The following is a 23404-nucleotide window of genomic DNA, read 5'->3' as shown; positions in this document are numbered from 1 at the left end:
TTATAAACATCATTTCAGTAACGGTTTCAGTCACTAAGGCCTTTTCAACTGTAAATATAAAAGACAATTAAATTTTGGAAAAATTAAAGAAGTTTTTTTAAAAGAATATTTGCATAGTGTTCAAATACAAGGGGCATTTTCCTTGTTTCTTCCTGTTTCTGTCTCTCTTGTTTATTCTTGTGGGTTCGAGGTCGTTGTGAATTCTTGGTAAAGAAGAAGAAGAAGAAGAAGAAGAAGAAGAAGAAGAAGAAGAAGAAGAAGAAGAAGAAGAAGAAGAAGAAGAAGAAGAAGAAGAAGAAGAAGAAGAAAGAGAAGGGAGAATAACAATGAAGAATAGGTGTTAAATGGTCAAGTGACCTCAAACGTGGTTCGTTATGGATTATAGCAGTGATTGGGACTGTTTATTAATGAATTCTTGGGAATCTCTTGAGTGTATCATTTTTAATATTTGCGTGTGTGTTTGTGTTATTCTAAGGCCGTGGTGGATATGTCGTGTGTTGTAGACGCGTTCAAAAGGAGTCTGTATTTAGTAATAAAGAGTTTCTCTTTACGAATTCGTTGGCTACATGTCGTATCGTCCTTGAATTGCTTTCAAATCACAAATGCCTGTGACTCCTTTCGAATATACGATGTACTTACTTTCTGAAGCTCACTCAATTCATTCTAGAGCCCATGTGTAAGCGTTTTTTTTTGTTTGTTTTATTATTTGAAATATTCAGATGTAAAAATATTAAGCATATTAAAGCTTTCATCTTCAACTGCATACGGCCGACAATATAGGAATTAACGACCTAAATTAAGATTTAAGGACCTTTATGATTCATTAGCTGAGGTACTCAATGGTTTAATATGTATATTATAGTGTAATATTATAGTGTAATTATTCTATACGTGGTACATATAAATGAATAAAATTTTCTATAGCAATCAAACATGCAAGAGCAGTTATGTAAACGAGTAACTTAAATAAATCATTTTGTTTGGATTTGTTAAACTGAAAGTAGTGGCAGCTACTTTAGTGAATGTATCATTTCTATAATATATCATTTTGACATATAATACGAGAGATAGTCTAAATCTATACATTCTAATAGAAGTAAAACCGATGATTGTTTAAGAAATGTATTTAATAGATTGAAGTTCTAGACAAGACTGGATGAAAATTTCAAGTTTGTTTCCACAAAATGAAGATAAATGGCTGGTGTTCCTGCACAGAATGTCAGTATAAATCTTTGTTACTGTTTAACAGGATTATCAATGATATCTTGAATGAATCAACAACGTATAATCCTAATGACTATTTATTTTATCAGATGACATAGTAATGTCTATTAAGAGGGTTTATTCTGATTTTGTTATCAGTCATTCTAATGTGCATTGAAAGTATCCTTCATTTCTGTTTAATGCAATTCCGCTTTGCTTACATGGAATCATGCAATAAGTAAGTGCTTATTAAGACATATAATTCATTTCACTAGTGAAGCTATACACATGTTATTTATATTCAACATATGCCTCTCACCTACAAACAATAATCGTGAAGTTGATACATGCTGTATTGTTGTTGTTATTAGTTTAGTGATGTACAGAATACAACACTGTAGATACAGAAATATTCGATTATAAGAAACATTATGAAAGTTTATACTTGCAATACACGATTTTGTCAGTCATGTACCTAGTACAAATATTAAGGTTTCCGGGTTATAAAGGGAAGTAAGAAACAAAGTAACCTTCATGATAATTGTCCCCGTTTATAAAACAAATTCTGATGGAAAATAACGCGATATCTTTCTATATCTTCACAGAGGAGTATATTAATTTCGCCAAACGTGGCGAACAACGACTGAGAGTTATCACATCAAGTATTTCACAGTTGATAAAAAAAATTCGTATATCGTATATTATAACCATATGGAAAACAGTAATGTGATCCCCCAGTGGGGCTCTCCTCTCTATATCAGTATTTTCTATGCTAAACATCACATTTATCGTATTCTTAATAAATACGTTTCAGTTATGTTGTTCTTGCTTTTTTTGTCTAATACTTTTATAAAATACATAAATGCATTCTATGCACTTTTTTCTATATCTTACTATAATCAATACGAAATTGGCTTTTGCATGTATTCGAATTATTTCCCTTTATTAAGATATATTATCAAATTGTAGGCATTAACCATATCTTATGTTCAACATAGCTAAAACGAATATTTACTACATTTCGCCTTCGATATTCAACAACCTTCATTGTTTGATGGAATCCTTAAATTGTGAACGAAAATCCCTATTGGTAAACAGCAAACTTGTCTGATATGGCAGTACTACATGTAAAAACACCGGAGACTTTAACTAAATCAAGAACTCACTTACCTGTAACAGAAGCGTTGCTGTTATAGAATTACAAAAGAAGACCATTATTCGTAACCATAAGAACAGCAAGTGTATATAATATCAGGTCATTCCATCAGTCCTGTTCGATTTTACCTTTTTTAAAATTGAATGAAATTTAATAGTATTTTAGAATGTCTAATGGAATTAAAAATTATTGTGTTTATTTAAACTAATTAAATATTTTTTTATAGAATAATAGAATTAAAATTTCTTTGATTAAAACCCTTTCTAACTTAGAAATATCCAAAGAGCATTTGAGGCACATAATGCTTTATGAGTACAAAAAAGGAAACTCTGCAGCCGAAGTGACTTGAAACATGCACTCGGTTAATGAGGAAGAATGCTTGAATGAAAGAACTTGCAGGAGATACTTTGCAAAATTCAGAAGTGGAGATTTCAGCCTTGAAGATGAAGATCGAACAGGACATCCAGTTGAGATTGATGATAAGCTCCTTGAGGCATTACTTGAAGAAAATCCTGCATCAGTTGAAGAATTGGAAATAAAGCTTAGTTCAAACCATATTACTGATAATCGTCATCTTCAACAACTTGGAAAGGTTCCTAAACTTGGAAAATGTGTGCCTCATGAATTGGCAAAACGCAACCGCAAATCCCGAGTTCACATATGTTCTTCTCTCCATTCTCGCAAACACATTTCACCCTTTTTGGATAGACTTGTGACTGATGACAAAAAATGGATCTTCTATCGAAATGGTAAACGTCGTAAATAGTGGCTTGGTAAAAGGAAAAAAAGCTCAACCAGAACCTAGAAGGGAACTTTATGGGAAAAAGGTTCTTCTCTCTATCTGGTGGGATTGCAAATGAGTAATTCACTTTGAATTGTTACCTCCTAATGCAGCAATCAATGCTCAAGTCTACAGTCAGCAATTAGAGCGTTTGAACCAAGCGTTGAAGAAAAAAGATCCGCTTTAGTGAATCGAAAATGAGTGATGTTTCATCAGGTCAATGCGCACACTACACTGCAAAGATCACATCACAGAAGATCAAAGGTCTTGGTTGGGAAAACAATTCTTCAACCACCTTATTCTCCCGCCGACCTTGCTCCTTCAAACTACCATTTGTTTCGTAGATTACAGAATCATTTGGGGGGCAACTTTCGCAGGCCAAGAGGAGGTCGAAACTGATACTGCAGAGTTCTTCGCTTTGAAACAAAAAGAGTTTTACGTTGATCGGATTAAAAAGCTTGTAAATAGATGGAAGGAAGTCATAGATAATCAGAGAAAGTATATTGATGATTAAATTTCAATCAAATATATTTGGTCACTTGTTTTCTTTATTCAAAATTCGGACAGAATTTATGGGATGACCTAATATAATGTCCACTACTATTTTTTTTAATAACCTCAAAATATATATCAACGAATCTGGTGCGCATTATAACGCAGCGAAAATTACATGGTACACGTTTTGATAATACAGTTTCCAAAACGAGAGCATTCAGGAATAGAAGTTTTAAGATACTAATTTTCAACAAAACAAGAAAAGTCTATATACGTATGCTGGATACAGAGTCCATGTATACGTCAATTTGTTGATTTAGAGGTTAGACTTTTGTTATAGAACTTACACACGGATATTTACATGTTTTGTGGGAACAAATAGTTCATATTCTTGTTTTTGTGTCAATATTTGGGCGATCGAAAATGCCAGTCATACTGAAACAAAATAGATAATGCACAGATTAAAAACAATAGTTTTCCTTCCGCGCCTCCCCAGGAAAATGAATTGGCAAAAAAACACAGCCATTAGTGCGAGAAGGATTTGTCTACTATCGCTTAAGTCACGATCATGAAATTATATTGTAACCCGACTAACTACAGTCACAAACTGTAATCTATGTACAGGTGTGTGCATTATTCAAGTGGGTCAGCAACATCCCTTTCCGAAAAGGAATGTGTAGAGAAGTCAAAGGTGCCTAAGCATCAATACAAACTGATATACAAAAAAGCAGAGTCAACGTCGGTGGATATGGAACTCAAAGCGTATAGGCGGTCAAAATACTGCTAAGCATTCTTCTCTGCGTGCTAACTATTCTGTCACCGCCTTATAGCCTTACACTGACCAATATTAGAATTCTGCTATACATAAGTCGTGTGAAATTAAGTACATAATAAATTCATCCTAAGGAAAAACCGATTCAAATAAATTGCATGCAATTAAGAATATCAAGAATTACGCTGTTGCATTGACAGAAACTATTCACGGAAGATAGAGGAGTAAAAGGCATGCAAGAGATAGTTTGCGTTACATCAGTACTTATTAATATCACGATTCGACTGATTTTGGTTTTAATTTTGTTTTCTCACATCCAATACAGAGTATATGTGTCGTAGAGAAGTTCCACATACAAAACAGAGATACAGTTGGTAAACTGTACATATGGTCACTATTTCCGTAATTTGTAATTTCAGCATCGTGTCAGTTATTCTACATTTCTGATCACAGCGAAGCGATAACAGAAGCACAAATTTGTCTCCAACAGTCAGAAAGGAAACGACGTTTAGATTATCAACGAATGAGAATAATGTAGTGACTTATAGAAGAAATTATAAAAGACATGCTGTACGATCACCAATAGTATACGTGAGCATTTACTGTTTTGTTACAAAAACAAATTTCTGATATAATAGATGAAGAAACTTCGCCAGTTTGTGCGAAAAAATTATTCATTGTTTTGCAAGATTAATATGGAGAGAAGAGACAAGAAACTGCCAACTAACTAAAACACTTAGGTAACTCACTTTAACCCCTTAAACTCATAGTACATTTGTATATGTTTATTCTATTATGCAATTGCTTCATTAACTCTTTTCAGTATTTTCGTTCTTGTACAGAGAGCTTCATTAAACACTTCTGCGATAAAACCAAACTGTAACATGTAAACAAGAAATTTGCACTGACCGACACGAAGTTTATATTTTACCCACCATACTATTTATATCAGTTGGTATACATCCTTAAGCACAACGAGAGAACGATGATGGTATCGCTAAACAAGGTGCATATATAATGAATCACGTTGCTTCAGTCAGTTACTGTTACGCTTCGCTGAGTCAAATAAATTATTGTATGTGTGTGTGCGTGTGTGTTTGCGAGTGTGTATGATTTTCTGTGTGTTTATATTTACAAATCTATTATAAAAACAAGACGAAATGACATTTCTTTATTTTTTTAAATGTATATATGGCTAACGTCTACATTTGAGTTTTCAATTTTAATAATTTTTCTCCCTTTCTGGGAACGAGATGATATATATTACAGAAAGTATATCTTTACGTGTGTATAATAGACAAATAATAAAGCCACCCTTTTTAATATGTTATATATACATAAATATATATATACACACATATATATATATATATATATATATATATATATATATATAATGATATATAATGATATAATGATATGTAATAACGTCCACATATATGCATACACACACACGCACACACACACACACACACACACACACACATAAATATATATATATATACATGTGTGTGTGTGTGTATACAGCGAAATTTACAGGCTGTTGTTAGAACTCACTGTACGCATGTATAATGTATAAGCACTGATATTGTAGTGTATTGGTTGTTATCACAGAAACAGCAATAAGCTAATGAATTGGATTATATAACTCCTCTACGCTTGTCATTACATTAATGTGTAATACGGTTTCTCTCTCTATCTCTATTTAGCTACCTATCTAGCTTTCTCTCTAATTATCTCTAATTACACACGCACACACACACACACACACACACACACACACACATACATATATATATATATATATATATATATATATATATATATATATATTTATTTATTTATATGCAGGGCAAGTACGGTATTTGCGGACATAAATTTTGGGGTCATTACTGCATGGTTTGCTTAGTCTGTGTAATCTTTGTTTCAGAAAATAATAATAGAGAGGCATGCTGTTATTGTGGTAATAAATGCTGAGCATAGCGATTTAGAAATATCTCGATTTGTAAATGTTGCCAGATCTTTCGTCTACAAAATTTGTGAGGAGCTAGAGAGTGATGATGGAAACGTATAACCAGTATCAAAGCATGCCAAGCATCCAAAGCATTCTATATGCTCTGAAATCATCAGAATACCCGAACTTAACCATAAAGTTCAACAGACTATTGATTATAATCCCACAAAGTCCATGAGGTCAATTGCAAAATATCTCTGTGTCAGATGGAAAAGTCTGAAATGTCCACGGAAACATCAGATATAAGTCTTATATGATGAGGAAAGGTCCATTTGTCAGAGAAAGCAAACGAAAATCACTACATCGGACCTAAAAGGCTCTTAAACAAACTGAAAATGCAACAGAAGATTTGATTAGGTTTTTTTCAAACGAGAAAAACTTCAACCAAGATCAAAATGTTAACAGGAGAAATGACAGATATTTATATGCAGACCCTTCTGAAGTTCCAAGTGTTATGTACACAGACTTTCATGAAGCTGTCATAGTTTTAGGGGTTTTCAGCAATGAAGGACATGTGATGCCTCCGTACTTCCTTCCACAGGGCACTAGAATTAACTATATATATCCACCTTTGCAACTACAATTATCTCCGAAAAATACCCACACGGATTCTTTACATGGATGTTTACTGTTGGAATGGAACTATACTCCAAGTACTTTTTCTTCTTTGTTCTTTCTTCTACGCATCGCACTCACTTCTTACTACTAATCTCCTCTTATAGATGTAATAATCCATTCTTCTACTATTACCGTCTCCGATGAAGGGATACATTGAATTTTCCCTGAAACAGCTGTAAGACTTTATACATAAAATATAATTATACATTTGCCATTGGTCTCTTTATGTTATTCTTTTTTATATATATACACGCTAATACACGACTCATGTTGCAACCACCTTAGGGGCAAATCTAGTCGGCATACAGCACTTACTCGGTATTACCTGTATGTTTAAGGTTTGGTTGACTCCAATACCCTTCATAACCTTTATATATATATATATATATATATATATATATATATATATATATGTGTGTGTGTGTGTGTGTGTGTGTGTGTGTGTGTGTGTATGTATATATATATATATATATATATATATATATATATATATGGATGCGTCACGTTCAATTAAATAATAAATTATATATATATATATATATATATATATATATATATATATGCATATAAGTGTACAGGACGTCACCAACGGTGCATGTAACATGAAATACGTAACTAGTTTTCCCTCGTTTGTTTACGTATTTCATGCTATTTGCTCTGTTGGTGACGGTCTGTACCCATATATGCATGGATATATATATATATATATATATGTATACACATTAAAAGTTACACGTTATATATATATATATATATATATATATATATGTAGGCATGTATGTACTTTCATGTATAGTAATGGCTTATTTTTCACTACTGTGTAACGATTTAAGCTTTTTCATGTCTTTTAGTACATTTTTAATTTCCTGTCTTAAGTTTTTGCCTTTTTATAAAAATATTAATTTAAATCGCACATGCCTGTCTTTCTCCATGAAGTGGGTGCTCTATATCAATGCTATTTACACAGTGTTTCATGCAAGAAATGCTATTACGAATTTTATCTACGCTCATGTCTTCACATTTAGTCTTTCAAATATTCTGGCTCTTAATGAATTACCTATTTCATTTCATTAATCCATGCCCTTTGCTGCTTCAAAGTGCGAAGCAACACCTAATTAGGGTATCATTTCTAACGCAGCCTTCTTAGTGGTTCTCATAGTTCGGTGACAGTCGCGTTATTGTCGTTCCTAACTTAACATAAAGGAATAAAAACAAAGCAAGTTATTCTATAGTACAGAGCATAATTCAGTAAAGTCGTTTGTTTTTTCGTTTCAATATGGTATATCTGTATATATATGTATACATACATACATAGATCAATAGAAAGACAGACAGGCGGACATTTAGATAGATAGATAGATAGATAGATAGATAGATAGATAGATAGATGAATTAAGCGTACTATTGGTGTCATATTAAGAAAAGTAGGGAAATGTCTTAGTGCCTTAACAATTTTTCAATGCGATAACATGAATAAATGTGTTCGCCTTCATGTTTGAAAACTCCCGTGTAGTCCTCGCGGGTTGTCGTAAAAAATTGCGTGAATGAAACAATGAATCAACGAATCAAGGGACGATATGTTTGGAAGGTTGTCTCCCGTGGAATTGTCTTTTGGACTAATTTCTTGTATGATCAATTTGTTTGCATTATTTTGTTTTCTCTAGACATAGTGTTCGTATGATTTTCAAATAGAGATTGGGAATTTTTGTTCAAAACTTTCTACTTGCTAATGTTAATATCGATTTCCAAAGGAAGAATCTGTATGATTGCTAGCTACTCTCTGATGAAATTAATGCTATCAACGCCACCAGAATGCATTATGTTATCGATTTTCATCTGATTTCTTGAACACGCATTCTCATATAACGTATCATAACGCTTATGTCAGCACTGAATTTGCTTTTAACATAATACAGTCAAGTATGCCTAGCTGTCCCTTTAGGAACTTTTATTTATCAAACTGCTGTATTCAATCTAAAATATTAATTATTATAGAATATATAAGACACTTCAATATTCAAAGTTTTAGTGACTCTTACATTATTCGATAAGCATGGAGCAGTGGGATCAACGAAAGAAACAGAATACATATATGCGTATATTTGTGTATATATATATATATATATAGATAGATATAGATAGATAGATAGATAGATAGATAGATATAGATTATATATGCATATACATATGTGACCATGTGTCAGAGTGTGTGTCTGGGTGTGTACATACAATATATATCTATGGCTGTAAGGAGGTGCGCGCACATAAATAGAACGGAAAGGATAGAAGGAAAAAAAGTTAGAGAAGCCAAAGAACTTAACTAGTGTACTTGGTCTACGTCCAAGGACGATCAGAAATGTCTTTAATTAATTTGGAAGTTTCTTTCTTCTTTAAATATCTCCAATTGTCATTTCGTGTCGGTACAATGTATCAACAACTAAACTTCACTCTCTAGAAGCAGAGATATGTACATGCATACAGGCACACACACACACACACACACACACACACACACACACACACACACACACACACACACTCACACAAATATATATATATATATATATATATATATATATATATATATATTATTTTGCTTAAAAGAGTTCCAACACTGTTTGTTTTTTATGTTTTATTTATATTCCTGCAGAACTAATGTGGGGTATAGAATATGGAATATACAATATATAATATGATATACAATATACAATATAAAATAAAATAAAATAAAAATGGATGGCACCATGAAAGAAAGTATTGAATGAAGATGAAATATTGAGTGTTCAATATAAAGGATCAAATATATAAATATATAAATATAAATATATATATATAAAGGCGACTCGAGTTTCAGGGCTATTTCCCTTCGTCATGGCCGGTATGACAGACTTTAACAGACTGTCCGTTAAAGTCTGTCATACCGCCCATGACGAAGGGAAATAGCCCTGAAACTCGAGTCGCCTTTATATATATATATTTATATTTATATATTTATATATTTGATCCTTTATATTGAACACTCAATATTTCATCTACATTCAATACTTTCTTTCATGGTGCCATCCATTTTTATTTTATTTTATTTTATATTCTATATTGTATATCATATTATATATTGTATATTCCATATTCTATACCCCACATTAGTTCTGCAGGAATATAAATAAAACATAAAAAACAGACAGTGTTGGAACTCTTTTAAGCAAAATAATATATTCCTCTCTACACAATCATACAAAATATCCACCTTTTTTGTATTTATTTTTACTCGCATATATATATATATATATATATATATATATATATATATCCCATGACAAGATGGGATTCATGGCTTCTGACGAAGAGATGCCTCATGGAGCATGAAAGACTAGCAGCCTAATTGAATGAGTGTGTCCAGAGAGGTACAGACCCCGCGTGAATAGTGACTGGGAGGACAACACTTATAATGAAAGAGAGAAGAAATGGGAATATTGCGGGAAACTACTGTCATAATATTCCAGATTATATCTACACATTATCTGGAAGATTAAGACGGTAGTAGCACTCACTGGAATACGTGCGGCAAAGACATACACATTCCTGGCACAGGAAGGAATACTACCAAGTGAACTAAAAGGATATGGGAAAAGTTCTCAGGGTACCAAGGATCACCTGGTCGTTGATAGTTTTGAAGCATTGTAGAAAAAACATTATACAAATATTCAATGGCTTGGATTGACTTTAAGAAGGCATATGATAGGATGCCTCATTTTTGGATCGTCGAATGCTTGCAGATGTTTGGTGTTGCTGACAACATCACATATTTTCTGATGCATAGTATGAAAGAGTGGAAAGCCAAATTGTACTCAAGTAATGTATTCCTTGGAGAAGTTTATATTGAAAGGGGAATCTTCCAGGATGTCACGTATTCTCTGTTACTATTTGTAATTGCACTAATACCCATAACAATGACACTTAAGAAAGTTAAGATGGGTTACAGGTGTGGGAAGAAAGGCCTATCATAAAACTATCTTGTTTATGGATGACCGGAAATTGCCTCGGATGTCTGAAGAACTGATAGATTTCTTAACCAAAACAGTCCAGAAATGTGGTAAGGACATCGGTATGGAATTTGGGATTGCTTAATCCTAAATTATTTAATATGAAAAGTACTTAATATGAAGAGAGGGAAGGAAGCAAACTGCAAAGGATTGCGGTTAACATCAGGAGAGACCATGGGTGAACCTTACGGTAATGGGTATAGATATTTAGGGATTTTGGAGCTGGATGACATTCTACACAGACAAATGAAAGTCAAGGTTAGCGAGGCGTATTAACAAAGGATGAACATGGTGTTGAAATCCAACTTCAATACCAAAACTCTGATTACTGGAGAGAATGACGAGACATTTGATGATGTTGCATAGGACATTACACCGGAAATCTAACGTAAATAAACTGTATATGAAAATGAAGAATGGTGGTACAGATGTAATTAATACACACCATTGTATAACCAGTGAAAGACGAACGCTTGCCGAGTATTTGATAAATAGTGATGAAGACCTGTTGCAATATACCGCGAAAGATATGGATGTAAATGCAAATGAATTGACGGGCAAGGCGGTGTTTAACCAAGGAGCTGAGAAGAGATCAGAAGACCTTCTTAAAATGAGAATGCATGAACAGTTTGAAAAGCATACACAGGACGTTAAGGATAATACAGCATCGTGGGCAGGGTGATTTGAAGTGTAGCCCCAAAAGCTTGATCATTGCTGCACAAGACCAGGCTCTGGCTAGTAATTCAGTGAAGTATAACATCTATAAAACTTCTGACATCCAGAAATGTAGACTCTGTGGAAAGTGTGTGGAAAATGTGACCCACTTGGTAAGTTGATGTGAGAGCCTGGCACAAAAAGAATACAATCGCCGCCACGATAAAGTGTGTGTGTATCTTCATTGGATCTTATACCATAAATAGCAATATGAAGTAACAGAGAACTTGTATGAGCATGTACCAAGTAAAGTTATGCAGGAGGATGGAAAAGTAACGATACTCTAAGACTATGATTTTTCAGACGGATCGTGTAATTGAACACCGTCGACCGGATATCGTCATGTTGAATAAAAGTGACAAATAGTGTGTGTAGCCATACCAAATGACATGAATGTTGTGAGTAAAGAGATTTAAAAATCGCCAAGTACTCCGAAATGAAATTATAAATGGCAATACTGCATGGAATGTGAGACGGTATTGTAAATATGATCGGAGCGTCGGGCTCAATCCCATGGAAACTTGAAGACTTCTTAAGCCAACTGGAAATCCCATGCAAGATTGATGTCTTGCAAAAAGATTAATGACTTGCAACTGGAAATCCCATGCAAGATTAATGTCTTGCAATGTCTTGCAAGATTAATGTCTTATTAGGCTCAGCGCATATCTTCAGGAAAATATCTGTCTGAGGTCTTTGATATGACTTGACAGACGACTAAAGACTCCGGTGCATTTTAACAACATTGCGTTACGAAGGAATAATAATAACAATTATAACAATTATAACAATTATTATCATTACAAAATTAATACTGTTTCGTTGTACTGGGTATTTGTTTCTGATCTCTGTTATGGAGATTCTATAAGAATGAAGTTAGATCTCATGATTCTTCATTTCGATATACGAAGACTAAGAAGAGATCGTGAGAAACAACTTATATTTGTACATATATATACATACATACATATATATATATATATATATATATATATATATATATATATATATATATATATATATATATATATATATACATATATACAAAGTATTACACACAAACACATAGCACTTACTTTAATCTTTAATGGATAAGAAGCATGTAATATATAATTAGTGTAGCAAGAGTATTTATAACTCACTTTTGTATACCACTGTATTTATCTTCAAATTTAAGCATGGTTTTAAAGTAGTAATCAATGTTACTTGCATATCTTTTGCTAATTACATATGTCTGTGAGTTCTTTTATCACAGTCATTAATTTACAAGTCTTTTTATAACTGGCTCTGGTCTTCTTTCTGATTTGAATGTTAATAAATTGTTTAATATTCCTATTCCAAATTTACTTACCTCGTAGTCTTCAGTTATTTCTGTACCATTATACGATAGAAGTGTTTGGGTTTAATTATCCACCTTCAAGAGTTTCTCTCCGTCTGATTCTAGTCAAACACCAAATGATTTCCATTCATTTTCATATTCTCTGTAGCAGTTTTTGTTAGTTGTTTTGTTTATGCAACGTAAATAATTCTCTCCCCTTTCTACAAAAGTCTCTTGCATATCATTAGGTGGTATGCATCTTGTTTCTTTAAATCATATACAAGAGGAGTTTACTTGTTAAGATTTCTCTTACGAGAGAAATAAACGTGGGTTTTAAATTCTTAATTTTGTTACTACTAGACTACATTTTGTCACATGCATGACAAAATTATTGTATCTTCATGTTATTTGATGTTTTTATACTCATGGGTAATTATAACTGCAACAATTCATAAGGATGTCTGTAGATATTTGAAGCCTATTCTCTTCCTTCAGCTACGAAACTCAATTCCCAATCAGTTATTTTAGGCTCAGATGCTATTTATCCTTTCAACACCTGTCTAACGGAAGACATAATTACTCTGGTTCCGGATTATTTCTTCTATGTTTACAGAGGCTGTCTACATGAGCACACAACGTCATACTTGGCATCATTATTATTACTTACCCACCCAAGGCGGCGAGCTGTTAGAATCTTTAAACACGCCGGGAAAAATGTTTAGCTGTAATTCTATCAATTTTACGTTCTGAGTTCAAAAAGACACCGGGGTCAACTTTACCTTCATTCTTTCAGGGTCGATAAAATAAGTGCCAGTTGAGCATATGGGTTAATGTAATCGACTTTCCCCTCCCACAAAAGTGCTTGCCTTGTGCCAAAATGTTAAACCATTGTTACTTATCCACCTATACATCAGTTAGACTTAGTGCTTCTTATCCCAACATGTATCCTCTCATCTTTTACTCAAATCTCAACATTTTAATTTATCTTGACAAGTTTTTAGTTCATACTTATCTGAAGAACATCCGGTAAACATCAACACTTTTATTATCATCATTCACTTCATCCGCATCTTACTGAACTGGGACCAACCATAAGTTAATAATTGCGATTCTAAAGTAATTCTACCCATCCCACACAGCCACACTAAAATTTCTCCCTCAGTCCATAAAATCTATCGTTCTGATTCGTAGCCAACAACATGGTCGCCATATATTCTAAGCAGTGATGACCTTAAAGGTGTACTTCTAACAAATTCTGTTTTTGTGTCGGTGTTTACAGGCACATAGCTACTGTGAAATTATAGAATGCCATATTTCTTCGGTGGGCATTCAATCTTCTTGCAATGCACATTCAAACTCAACAGAGTAGTTACTCCTGCTTGTTACATGCCTATCTGACCAGCCAAAACTAGCACTTAATCTCCCACAAATTTGACCTAAATATCTTTAAAACAGAAACACACAATTTTGATGAAGCTTTCCGGACAAAAAGATGGAACAGTCAATACTAGAACATCTTCAATCCTAGAGCTACTTGATTTGAGATGAACAATAACAACTCATGTTGTATCCTATGTACAGAGCACACAAAATGGATGCAATTTATGCCAGTGGAATATCTAGAAAGACATGTGACAAATAAGTACTTTGATCTTTATAATCAACAGAATTAATGAAGAGTTCCTTCTTAGTATACAAGACACAGTTCATATTTAGGGTAACAGCTGTATATACACCATTTACGATACTATTGTGGTTAAGATTTTTGAGCACTGGGTTGGTCCATTTGAATGATTTTTATTAGTTATTATTTCGTAAATCCAAACGTACATGTGTATGCTTGTGTGTATGTATGCATGCATGTATATATGTATGTATGAATACATGTATGAATATATGTATACACAAAACACACTCACACAGACACATAGTTATATATATATATTATTTAAAAGCAGCAGACATATAACAAAAACTGTTACAGCTTTTTGTTATATTTCTGCTGCTTTTAAATAAAAATAAAGCATATTACTCTACCTCTGGTATTTGAGTACTCTTTTTTCCACCTTGTTGCACATATATGTGCTTACTCCGGTATATATTATATATATATATATATATATATATATATATATATATATATATATATATATATATGTATATATATATATATATATATATATATATATATATATATATATATATATATATATATATATATATATATATATATATATATATATATATATATAGCAAGACATTCTGATATAGATGCACATATATTAAATCAGTTTCCATTATCTGTCATTCATCAAAAGGTCTCTAGCGATAACATATATGGAGATTTTATTAGCAAATGATAACACCTATCTTAAGATAAGACATAATATTTTTCCAAAAGAAAAAAATGGCGAAGAATTGAAGGAAGAAATTATCACTGAAATCTATTTGTTCAAAGTGTAATTTGAGGTGTCAGAAATATTCTGATTAGATTATATTAATTTGAATAATTCTAAAACTTAGTAAACTAAGAATACTATACTTTTGCATATGATTATCATTAATTTACATTTTGCAGTTTAACACCATGACAACTTTCATGTATTGACCCATGGTCCGATGTTTCGGTCACATCTGAACATCTATCATTAGAAGTAAGTTGGGCTACAAACCAATATTTTATATCTTTTAAAATTGTAGGATTTTTATTCAATTATATTTGGCTATTATATCTCGTAGGCAGAGAGAACACAGAAAAAACACTGTTGGTGGAAAATTTTTATTCCCGGTAACATCGTGTCATCTCAGTGATATTACTGTAACTTGGTTAATATGGAGAAAAAATGGTTGTTATGCGAGGAAAACAACTGATAGGAATGGGGGAATTGTTGTAGTTTGAAGAATTGGATTTTCTAAGCAAATTATATTCGGAATAATTGTGTTTTTTAGAGAAAGACAACGCTTCTACAAATTCTGCGGTATTTAAGGACCTTTTAATAGGATTGCATTCGTTTCTTCCCCCGGGTTTTGTAAAATACTTTGAAAAAACTGTAGCCTTCTTTCTTACAATAGTGGATATTTTAATTAACCTTCTATCTCGTGTGCTCAACACATTTCATTGTTGTTATTCAAACTGCTCTCAAGCTTTCAGGAATTTCAGATTTATATGATTATACTAGTTGAAGGAATTCAAGATTTATGTATTAAAGATTATTATTATTATTATCATCATTATTATTATTATTATTATTATTATTATTATTATTATTATTATTAGTAGTAGTAGTAGTAGTAGTAGTAGTAGTAGTAGTAGTAGTAGTAGTAGTAGTAGTAGTTGTTGTTGTTGTTGTTGTTGTTGCTGTTAATGTTGTCGGTATAATCATCATCATCATCAACATCATCCGTATTATTATTATTATTAATTTTCTCTTTTCAACGCTTTGAAGTTGCCGCATGTTGAAATTCTTTAGAAAGATCCACGCAACTGGAAGTAGAAATGTAAAATATAATAAAAACATCAACAAATATATAAACAAGGAATAAATTTAGATACATAGAAATTTTTTGAAAAGTTGAAAGAAATAACGAAAATTAAGACGTAAAACGAACATCCAATAAAAACTATGTGCATTAGAAGAGCGCATTTTTTCAAATTTCAGAAACTTAACACGCACTCACCGGTTTAAGTATAATCACAAACGTATATACATCCAGAGATATACATATATATATATATATATATATATATATATATATATATATATATATATATGTATACATGAGTGTGTGTGTGTACATGTAATCATATACAAAAACATGCATATATATATATATATATATATATATATATATATATATATATATATATATATATATATATATATATATATATATATATATATATATATATATATAATGCAATGTGCGGTGAATAAATTGTCATCTAAATTACTCAAAAATGAAAATAACACCGACATCTCATTTTAACTGATGTATTTACCAAAATAACATAAAAATATCTTGAAATGCTAAAGAATAAATATATTTAATAAAATTGACAGTGTCTTCAGCCACAGCCTCCAGGTGACGTCCGAACCTCCTGCAACTCTGCTGGGCGGTGTCTTTGTTTCAGTTCGTGAATGCTGCTATAAACCTTCCTGTCAGTTCATTTTGTTGTTACAAAGAGTTTTTTTTAGTCTCTATCTCAACTGCGCCCCACACATAAACACATAAAAATCAAAGGGGTTGTAATCTAGGGAGCTAGGTGGCCAGATGTTAGGGATGATGCGGTTGCAGAAATTGCTGACAGTCATGACTTGATTCTCGTGCTTGTGTGGCATGGTGCAGATTCCTGCTGCCTGACATAGGGGTCTTTCAGTAGCCATCCTCTTCACTGAGGGCACTACTACCGTCTGCAGGCTTTTGATGTAGGCCTCCGTGTTGAGTTGAGAGCGTGTGGATTTCTTTTCTCTCCAGAACGATCAGAGTGAGTTTTCCGAGATGCCGTACCTTCTTAATTACCGTTAGACTCATCTACGAATCTTCTGCACTGTCGTCAAATTGAAACCCAAACACTGAAATATTCATGTTGGAGCTTCCGGTGCGAATGCTAAGGAGTATAGCATGTTTTTTTTCCATTTTCCTAGCAGATTGAATTGCGTCAGGTGTTATCTTGCTCCCAGACGGTGCACAATAGACCCCACTTTAGTATGTAGTGGGCAAAATAAGAAAAAAACAATGTACAAGCGCAAAATTAAAAATATTAAAAGTCGACAATTTACCCATCGCACCCAGTTTGTACGTGTATATATATATATATATATATATATATATATACAGGCATATGTTAATGAACTGAATGACGTTTCTACGAAATTCATTGTAACATTGTATTTACCCATTTGTTGAAGAAAAAATATAGTTCCTCAGTTGTAATACTTAACGATTTCCAAGAACTAGGACGAGATGATTTCAGAAAATTAAGAAACAAATTGAACAGAAAATGAAATAAAGTGTTTATACTTTCGAGCACTTGAAACATATTCAGAACACTGAGTTTGGTTTTGCAAAATGCCGCCAATTTATTTGTAAAGTTAAGGGAAGAATTTCCAAAGGAAGTTATGTTTTTCGGCAATAAAATTAATAAGAAATTGTTAGTTAAACGAAAATAATACCATCTGACACACGAATATTTATCTCTATTCTCATATATTTTCGTTAAATGGAAGAAAAAAATTATTTTCCGTTAAGTTATCCACTACATTACGTTAACTAAATGTTATATAATTAACCCAACTGTTGTATCTTCTTAACTGCGGTGCGCTTATTTTGCAAATATCCTTGGTAAACCGTATTCTTAACTGGTTTTTGACTTACGTCTAACATTTTGTTAAATTTTGTTTGGCGTGGCTGTGGGACAAGAAGTTTGCTTCTCAATTACATGTTTCCCGGTTCAGTCCCATTACTTTATACGTTCGGGAGATGTATTCTACTATAACCTCGGGTCGACCAAACTTTTGTGAGTGGAGTTAGTACGCGAAAATTAAAGAACCTTTTGAAATTTTCTAAACTTTTTTATACTTTCTGCTTTTTTCCTATTGTCGTTTCTCTCATTCCGCACTAGTTACCTTGCCAACTTGTGTTTATTTTTCTTCTCCTTCCACCTCTTATATTTTTTCTCCTCACACCACTTGAATTTTTTCTCCTCACTCCTATCTCCTCTTCTTCCTAGCTCTCCTGTGTGACTCCTGTTTCAAAATATCATCTGATAAATTCGGAATAGGCTCAACTTTAACTTTCCCTTTTTTCACAGCATTGGGAAATTAGTTCAGCAGGCTAGTATTTCGCTTTGCAATGCAGGCATACATAATCTCCAAAACTGCCACAGCTGTGAGACCGGGATCTTATTTTCGTCAAAATCATCTTGCACTGTAAGTAAGTTATAATCTGTGATCATTTTATCGCTTTCACTATCTGCGAGGGAAATATTTTGTAAATCATCATTTTTGAATCGCAATTGATCGGCGTGCTACGGTATTGTTCTCTAGTTCTGCATCTCTGATAGCCGGATTTAGCCTACGTGATCGACGTGCTGAGGTATTTCTATTTTGGCGCTTTGCAGTCCGTGCTTCTGTATCGCTTTCTTGTTCGGCTTGTCTCTACGCTTCGTCCGACCGAGTCCTACTGGTAGAAGCAGCATTTCTTGTTTTTCTCCCAATTGACGACTTCCGTTTTGGTATCATGATCTGACAGGAATAAAATAATAAATGAGCAATATAATGCGAGCAGATCATTCACTGTAAAACATAGTAGTAGCATACATAGTAGGAAAAGTTACCAGTGTAAAAATCCTAAGTGTTGACTGTGGACACGCTCCTTCGCAAATGATCAGCTATAATTTTGTAAACAATGTTTCGAAACTTTTCATGTATTCGAAAGGAGAGATCTGACTGACATTCGGTGTAGGAGGCCCAGGTTGCAAAAGTTACTACATTCGACACTATTATTCAGTCCAACCTCCTCTTACTCCCTCTGCGGGGTCAGGCGGAGGTAGAGGAGGTCTCTGCGGGGGCAGGTGGAGGTAGAGGAGGTCTCTGCGGGGGCAGGTAGGCCTCTATATTCCTCTTTCAAAACTTGCCTTCGGGTGCCAAAGTTGCCTCAGTTGATGGTATTACTGGGATAGATGGTGGTGGTGGGACGGAGACAGGGGACAAAGCAGAAGGAGGAAGTCAAGCATTCCCTGTCTCTGAAAATTGGGGGAGGCATTGAAACTATATATAAACGACTCTACACGTATTATAGCATGATATGATTCTCTGTCAAAGTGTGTCATATATTCTGGAAATTCTTCGAAAATCGTTGAATATTAAATATGAAGAAAAAAATTTCGATTCATTGGGAATTTTTTTCGACCTGATAATGTTGCATAAATATTTATATCATTTATCTACGGCAAAAATCAATTGTCCACTTCAATAAACTTTTTTAGAACACTTTCTATACATATTCACACACCTGCACACACACACACACACACACACACACACACACACACACACACACACACACACACACACACACACACACACACACACACACACTCAAACACACACACTTATGTTTAGGCATGAACAAAATTTAAGTCAAAATTTAGGTCAGTTAAAATACGTTCGTGACTCATTTCAACTGCTACAATGCAAATACACTACAGTTACCGTGGTTATATATATATATATATATATTTGAAGATAAGCAACAAAAATTCAATAGGTTATAGCACTACGTAGGTTTCGTACAAGCTCCATTTATTCATGTAGTGAGAACACCACATAGAATTTACAATGAAAATGTACTCCTCAGCTGCATAATGGAATTTCATTTTAGAAAGTCATTTTGAAGATGTTTGCAAAAAACAAGAGTAAGAGAAGAAAACATACCATCTCGACTATGCTGCTGTTTAACAGACTGGTGAATCAAACAAGAATTTAAAATCTAATTGGAGGGATAGTAGTAATTTCAAATGTAGAGAAAGATAGATTAAGTAGTGATGGACAGCAGGTTAGGGGTAAATCAAGCATGAGGGAAAAAAAGGAAATGGAAGGACAATACCCTAAGGAGTGGTAAGAATTTGGACAAAATTTAAGGTAAGGGAATTAAGGTCAAGGTATTAAAGAAATATATCTACTCTACAGTATAATTAGAATAATACAATGAAACACTAAATTACTAAGTTTAAAACTATAGGGAACAATAATAATTAGAACAAGATAAACATATTTAGTTAAAATAAGATATACATTAATGTGGGGTTGTATTATTTATGAGTAAAACCATAATATTAATGGCCAAAACCTGAACAGAAAGAAAGGGGGGAAGAAGGAAGAGGAAAAAAGGGAGAGGAATAAAGTTAGAAACACAGGACTAAATTAAGAGAATTAAAGCTAAGGTTTTCGAAAAAGTAATAGGTAGAAGTGACTCAGAATTACCTAGAGAAAATGTAGGAATACTATCAGTGGGTTGGGAAAGGTTAAAATTCTAAGTTTATATTAAAAATTATAACTCAAATAAAATAGTTATTAGTCAGGGAAATGAGAGACACTAAATTAAAAATTAGCAAGATTTACTTTTAAACAGGCGACCAATTTCTGTGTACATGCCACTCTAACTAAATCCTTTCTCTTTCTTTTCTTTTAGCAAATGATTTGGTTTGGCTCTGTCGAAAATATTCTGATGATCGTTCCCTATATTTTCAGTCGATCAACTGCTTGCTTGATAAAGTTGAAGCTTGAACTCAACCACACACATACCTGAAACAGCTGCAAGCCTATAATAAAGCAGAGGGTGTGTTTCTATGCATAGGTAGTGTAACTCCAGACGCAAAATGTGTCCGAAGAAAAGACCCAAGAAAAAGACCGTCTCCCTGATTTTGTGTATAAAGAAACAATTATATTCAAAAACACGAGATGAACTAAGACTTCAATAATCTCCTCTAAGATGCCGTGCAGCGTGATTTGGTTGGATTATCACAAAGCGAAATAGTTAACGAATGAATCATGTGTGTGCGTGTGTGTATGTGCGTATGTACACACACACACACTCACAAAAACACACATACATATATCTGGGTTTGATAGGTATTAACATACAGAACTCTTCCCTCTTGAGTCACTGTTGCTTCTGCTAAATATTTATAATATTATGTATATTCATGTTTTTAGTTGTATTTTCCCTATCTGCATCACTAAACATGTTTCACTAAACAGGTGTGTGTTTGTCTGTGTGTGGGAGCTTAATTTTTTCCTTAACCGAGAATGCACGCTATACTTCGTGTCTAACATGTATATTCAAAAATACATATCTGCCGAACGATACATAAATTTCTGAAACTATTCATAATATCGTGATAGAAAATTCATAATACGTAACATTATTGTCAACTGATTACAGCATATAATGTAGGAAGCAGTATGATATAGTCACGGTGGAATTTAACATGTGTACCGTTCGTATACTTGAACACAATATATTTCCATCGTTATACAATATAATTGATATATAGGCTAAAAGTTCAAGATATATAGTTTGAATTATAAATAAATATGCTGAAATATGTCCATTATAATGCTTTGAAAAATAAAAATATTGCAGCACTTTGCTCATTGTAAGTTTGGAATCTTTCATGGAAATTTATAAAATAACTAATTAATACTTCAGTATAATATGAATATAAATTTTCCTGAATAAAAGAGTAGGTAGGTGCTACACCAAAAAATCTGATGTTTCTAGAAACACAGTTGTGTCACCTGCAAGAAACTAATTGTAAGATGTAAGTAACGGGATAAAGTATCATTTTTATGATTTGTAGACACCTGAGGTGGATGAGAAAATTTATGTTACTACTCAATGCTCTTGAATGTTGCAGAATCACTAATGATATGCAGCTCCTCGACAACTACTTAAAATCCACAGCCATAGGAAGGAACAATATTTAAGTGAATTGTCAACTATAATCGACGTACAATTAATTTAAACCAATCGCATGTTGTTAGAACTGTGAAGAGATATTACATGATGATTCGTCTACCAAGCTTACTACAGTTTAAAATCTTAACAAAAACCTACACGGCAACAGGCGACTGCAATCATTCAAACTTTATCATTTGAACTTATTGATAAATAATAAATTGAGTAACTCTGTTAAATCCATCTAATCTAATATCCCGAGAAGTATCAATGCAAGTGAATATTTGCAAAAAAATTATAAATCAATTCACGTCCCTGTTTTTCCTATCCTAAGAAATTCTGTATGACTAGACTAGTGCCGAGATCCTTACCTAGCTAAGTATCCTCAGCTATAGTAATGGAAGGAACTCCACGCTACTTTGGAATCTCTATTGTCCGAACAACCTTACGTCACTAAAAGATCTATGGGAAGTGTAACCCCACAAAATCCGACATCGGGTCATTATCACATACGTCCTAGACAGTATTATCCCATATATGAAGGTACGTCTGCTTTATCACATTGAAACGATTTATTAGACATTAGCCGCAAGATCAGTAATAAACAGTGTAAAGAAGTAACTGGATTCCTTCAATTCAACATTCCAGATTACTACACTGTTTGATTTAAGCTTCGGAAGAAATAGCCATGTCTAACTTATATCACCCACGAAGGTGTTAATGTAAAATTCCAGGCCCAAACTTCTGCACCAGGCACAGATGATTCTATGTGGAACGAAATATTTTTGCTGAGATTAGATTTTTTTTTCTGTTTATTGGTTTAATTTTCCT

This window comes from Octopus bimaculoides, chromosome 18 (assembly GCF_046866305.1).
Source record: "Octopus bimaculoides isolate indiv1 chromosome 18, ASM4686630v1, whole genome shotgun sequence".
NCBI lineage: Eukaryota > Metazoa > Mollusca > Cephalopoda > Octopoda > Octopodidae > Octopus > Octopus bimaculoides.
The sequence above is the reverse complement of the archived record's forward strand: the minus strand, read 5'-3'. Positions refer to the sequence as shown.